This window comes from Primulina eburnea, chromosome 10 (assembly GCF_022965805.1).
Source record: "Primulina eburnea isolate SZY01 chromosome 10, ASM2296580v1, whole genome shotgun sequence".
Lineage (NCBI taxonomy): Eukaryota > Viridiplantae > Streptophyta > Magnoliopsida > Lamiales > Gesneriaceae > Primulina > Primulina eburnea.
Genome location: NC_133110.1, coordinates 9,657,640 through 9,663,970, shown reverse-complemented (window position 1 = coordinate 9,663,970; position 6,331 = coordinate 9,657,640).

Sequence of the window (6,331 nt, the reverse complement as noted above, 5' to 3'; positions counted from 1 at the left end):
ATATAATTATGTCCACCACTGCAGTTTTCTCATCCTGAAGTCTCTTGAGAAGTTCGATAATCTAGGCATCGATTTATCCTTGAAGCTTAAAAAAATTACACATGTGAATCGGGAAAAATCATCAATTACCACTAAGGTATATTTCTTTTCCCCCTAAGCTCATTACTAGTATGAGTCCAAATAAATCCATGTGAAGTAGTTCCAGAAATCGAGCTGATGCGTTCCTTCCTTTGTTCTTGAAGGTTGATCAAACTTGTTTACCTAGCTGACAGAAATTGCAAATTCTATCTTTTGCAAAATCAATATTAGGAAGATTAGATATAGGGTGTCAAGCGGGTCGGGTGGATCGGGTTTTGGGTCAACCCGCAATTTTTTTTATTTTTTTTCAACACTGAAAATTCCCAACTTGAACACGAACCCGTCTAACCCGCCTACCCGAATTTTATTTATTTTTTAAAAAATTAATGGAAAAATTTCGAAACATTGAAAGTAATAATAATATTTTAATTTAAACACATAGTAACAAAATTTCTGATTTAATTTGAAAGTTTAATTGTAGAAAATTAAAGTATATTTACTAAATCAAATAAACAATTGTTAAAAAATAAAATATATACAAAATAAATATTAAATGATGAAAATTTATCATATAAATATACAATAAATTTTGTTCAAACATACAATATATAAAAATATAGGTAATAGTTTCAAAAAAAAAAGTTTTCGGGTCAACCCGCGACCCAACCCGACCCAACTCGAAACCCATACTAACCCGAACCCCACTCGAACCCGAAAAACCCCAACCCGAACTTGATTTTTTTCGTGTTGGGTTGACGGGTCATGTTGCATTTTGACACCCCTAATCAGATACGAGTTTAAGCTTGCTAATAATGGCAATATACTTGGAGTTTAAGTGATTAAGTCGTTTATGGCATATCCAATTTTTATTTCCATTTAAGACGATAAAACATGTAGGTGTATTTAAGTTGTCATCATTCCATATCAACTTATATGTGTTCTATTCTCTTATACCAGCCAACATAATAATGCCTGCTGAGGATTTGACCGTGCAGGTGTTCTTGTGAAACTCAACGGTTAACCGTTGTCACATAGTTGGCTAATACTAATGAAGTTGTCACACAAATTTTCAACTAAGAGAACATAATTGATAACTATTTTGCCATGGGCAATCTTACCTTTACTCACTGTTTTACTTTTAGAGTTATCACCAAAAGTGATTCTTGGTCCTTGTAATCAATGACTTCTTGTAGAAGTTGTCTATTTTCTGTCATGTGTCTGGAGCAACCACTGTCTAAGAACCAAGTGGATTCTTCTACATTCTTCTTCTTTCGTACCTGGAATTATTGAAATATGATCATAGTACCCATATCTATTTGGGTCTTGAACTGATTAGACCCTTTGGAATCCATACTTGGATTATCCTGAGAGACTTTCCATTGTTTGATTCAAAATGGATGCGGTTAGATGCATAATCAGGTGGTTTGTGAAATGTTTTACCCATATGTTGTCTTGACCCTTTGTCTTTGTCACTCAGTCTGTATCTTTTTTGAACAGATCGGCCATTGTAGTAGCGGTTAGGTCTTATTTCTTTTGAGTGATATCCGTTTGAACTTGTTTTTCGGCGAGAACAATCTAAACCGTTGTGAGCGGTTGGATTCGGTTGGATTTCAAACTCTCAGATTCGACATAACCTAGATCACGACTCCTTCCAATGTGCTCAAAATTTACATTTTGATTGACTTGGACTTCAGGCTCAGGCTCGTCATGTTTATACACTGTACTATATCTGAAAAATTTAATTGATATTGAACTGCCTTATTCTAGTAACGGTTGAGTTTGTGTTTCAGAAATACTGCACTCATTGATTCTATAACCAAGCCAGTTCTACCCCGACTGGTTTTTGCATCTCATTCATCTTTTCAAGGGAAGTAGAGGACTTATTCCATGAGTTGACTACATTTATCTACCATTTGTTTTCTTTCAAAGTAGCATGAATTAACCTTTGCAGGCCATCATTCTCGTCTGCTAACAGACTTAACTTGACTTTCAAACTTTCAACCTCTTTTTTCTGTGAACAATTTGAGAGAGTTGACTTGTTTTTTCAAGTTTTGATTTTCTGCTTTGGCTTGATCGAACCGTTGCAAGATTTCTTTAAATTCATTCACCATTTCATGCAGTGCTATGACAAGATCATCTCATGTAAATTCCAAGGAATTAAAATCAAATACCATATCCTCGGTAGTTTCTGATTTTTCATCATCCATGAGATATTTGATTGTCTCATCATCACTTTCGCTTGAGGATTCCTCAGAGATAGACTGCTCTGAGTCTGAGTCATCCCATGGGCTCTTTTCTTCCTCTGCAATTAATACTCGTTGATCTTTATTTTTGAAAAATTTATTATCGTCTTTGGAATGTATCCTCTCGCCGTTTTTTTCATCCTTCTTGGGCATGTTGCATTCTGAAATAAAATGCCCTTTTTTGCCACAATTAAAACATGCTTGACCATAGTCTGTATGGTTCTTTTTATAATATGGTTTAGCAAACTGAGATTGATTTTTGCACACAAATTTACCAAATCTATTAACAAACAGAGACATAGCTTCATTGCTTAATTTCTCAACTGATTTCTTACTTGGAGACACTTCGACCGGAAGAGTCACTGTAGTTGCAGCCAGAGCCTTGGTTGGTTGAGAAGTAGATGGTTCTTCCTCAGTTTGAATTCAAAGCTCGAACTCGTATGCTTTAAGAACAACAAAAAGATCATGAAGCTCTAGCTTGTTCAAATCTTTGATTCTCGCATCACCACTGTATTTACATCCCATTCTCTAGGAAGAGCTCTCGTTACCTTCAAGGAAATTTCACGGTTAGAATATTCTTTACCAAGATATGTAAGTTCGATAATATTACTGCTAAACCATTCATAAAATTCAGAAAGTGTTTTTCCAGGTTTCATTTTGGTATTATCGAACTTCTGGATAGCAACTGTTAGTTTATTCTCCTTTGTTTGATCGTTTTATTCACAGTTGTGTGAGCTTTTCCCATATCTCTTTTGCTGTAGAGCAGATTTTAATTTTGACAAACATATTCTTATCTAGAGTTTTGTAAATGATATAATTGGCTACATTGTCAAGGTTTGCCTTCTTCTTGTCTTCAACCGTCCATTCAAATCAATGCTTTTCCACCATCTGGGGAGTACCTTCAGTTAGAGCAACAGCTGGATAAACTTTCAAAATTTTCATAGGACCGTTTGTGATGACATACCACATGTCATCATCATGAGCCGCTAAGTGTGCCTGCATACAAATTTTTCAATCATCATAGTCTTCTTTTGAAAACATAGGAATCTTGTTAAAAGGTGCCACATATAGATTGTAGATATCAAAGTTCAAGAAAACCCGCTCTGATACCACTTGTTAGGATCGAGAGAGAGTTTAGAGGAGGGGAGTGAATAAAATCTTTGAGAAATGTTCATTTTTAAAATTTGTTTTCAATCATTTTTATGTGGTTGAAACTTTTCTCGAACGATTAGAAATGAGAACAACTTAAAAAGTGTGGAAGGCGGTTCAAAGTTTCTAATGATAGCTACAACCGATTGGCAATCCTGTTTAATAAGAAATAGTTAAAATGTAAGTGCTTGTAGAAAGTAAATACACAAGATTTTATGGATGTTCGGAGATAAAAATCCTACATCACCCTTTTTTCTTCTTTAGGAAGGATTCCACTAAAAGACTTTGGCTTTACAAACTATCGCAACAGCCCACTCCAATCAGGACTTATCATACTGCCTGTTTTGTAACTCTTATTAATCACTTTACACTTCTAGATATCTAAGAACCATTGTTTCACCAGAGCCGATACTAAATCAAATAACCAAAGGTTACTGATGTAAAGAAACTATATGGTCCAGGAATTTAGTTAACGTAACATGAATACATGCAATCTAGGGATTTATTTAATTTTGTGTTTAAATTATTTTTGTGCATTTTATGCATAATTATTGCATGATAGGGTTTATTTCATGAAATTTTAAAGGTTCATGCATTAGGGTTTCTAGATACATTTTACGATCAAACGAGGTACGAAGACCGGAGAATTAGCAGGAAAATTATTTTTATTACATGATTAATTTTTATTAATTAATATAAAATGTTTTAAATGTATTTTTCAAGAAATGAGCTTTTTTAGGTATTTTTACCCGCCAGAGCATATTTTTCAGCGGTACGTAAATTTTATCGAATCAGAGGACTTTTTGAGGGTTCGGCTAATATTTTCAAGAACTTACCAAAACAAAATATTTTTCGGAATTGTGTTTGTACTTAATGAGCCCACTTATAAGCTTTTGGGCTTAAAACTCTTTTTAAACTTTTAATTGGCAATTTAGGGCCCATTATCTTCTAAAATTACTATTTAATCATTACCTAAACCTCATTTAACCTAAACCTAAACCATCTAGTAGCTGACACCTCCCCCTCCACTCAGAATCCTCTCTTTTTCAGCAGCCTTTCTTCAGCAAAGCATCGGCCATCCTATTTTCTTGCAGAAAAAATTACTTCGGTGCTCCCCCCGACTCTCGTTCTTCGACGTTCTTGCGTAGAATCCTTCAAGGCACGCTATGTATCTCCATTGTCGCATCATTTACATCTTATATGTGCTGTGTTATGTGTGTTGAGTATTAAAACTTTCGGCCCTTGCACGATCCTAAATATTGGTTTCGATTTTTTTTGGCTTAAACTCACGATTTCGATTTGCTTCTCATGTTGTTCTGTTTCGGTGCAAGGAGCTGCCGATCTAGATGTTTAAAGGGGCTGTTATGTCAAGGGTTAATATGTCTATAGGCTAGAGTGGTGACTTGGTGGAGTAAGTCTCGAATGTTTCTAAGACCGAGAGGTGTTCATGGAGGTGTGCTGCGCGTGAGTGGTGAATCGATTGAGGAGTGGTGCCGGCGGTGCAAGAGCTGAATCGGGGCATGGACCAGACGCTGGTGGGTCTTAGTCATGGCCCAGGGAGGCTCAACCACCATTGGAACTTTCCTTGTAGTCGGCGGTTGTGCGAGAAGGGGTGAAGCACTGGGTAGTGATATCGGGTTCTAGCAATTGTATCCATCGTGTAAGCTGCATGGGGTTGGGGCCGTGGGTCTAGTGGGGCTGGAGGAGTCCTAGGGTGGTCTAGGGAAGGCTGAATCATAGCTGGTCCCATCAGTAGAAGGCTAGGGTCGCAAATACGGAAGGTGGCACACTAGGGTATGTAGGATTGGATAGTGGCGCAATTCCAGCAGCGGGTGACTTACTGTTCGAAGGTTTATGGGGTTGGTTGGGATGGTTTTAAGGCTGTAAATGAGTGTTTTAGGTGCGGTAAAAGTTGGGAGAAAATTTGGTTAAGTTTCGAGTCGATTCGGGTTAAAACCGGGACTCCTGTCCAAATTTTAAAACAAATCGGTTAAGTTGTAAAGTGAGCTCGAGTTTACGTCTAAGAATGCTTAAAAAATATGATTTTGGGATGTTTCAAGGGGTTCGGTAAGCTTCGGATCAATTTTAGATGTCAAGAGGTAAAACGTTAATTTTTGGGTTTCCAGAGGAAACATTTTCATTTTGCACCCAGTTGAGATTTTTGGTCCTGTCAGCGTCCTAAGCACAAATGTATCATGTTTTAAATGTTTATGCATCATGTTTATTATTTTTATGAAATTATGATAAATACAGTGCATGCTTGGTTTTAAGGTAAAAGTTACGTATATGCATATTTTTCTTAAGTGGTGAATATGATGATGTTTTTGAATGATGAGAATTGGTTGTAACTGACGATGTATATGTATATGATGACATGAGATATGATGAGCTGAGGCCAAGTCTAAGTGGACGGGTAATACTATCGCTGATGTCCCTGCCGCCCGGTACCATGGTTATACGTAGATGGATCCATCGAATAGATCTGACACGATAGAGCTAATACGAAAATCACAAGTAATGAACTGAATTCAATTGAAAGAAAATGTATATGTATATGATGGCATGAGATGACATATTTTGTCACGATATGATTTTACACGACACGTTTATGTTCATGCTTTTAAGTTCATGAAATATATGTTGAGTATGATATTTTTCATTGTTGTGTGTCATGTATATGTACTTGTTATTTCTGGTATAGGTGTGTTGAGACTTTAGACTCACTAGGCGTGTGTGATGCAGGTGAGCTTGATGGTGAGGGGACTAGAGGTGCCAAACTCTGAGTAGGAAGATCTGGTGCGGTGACATGACCCGAGGACAACATGTTTTTCGCATTACGATTTATGAGATTTGAGAGGAGA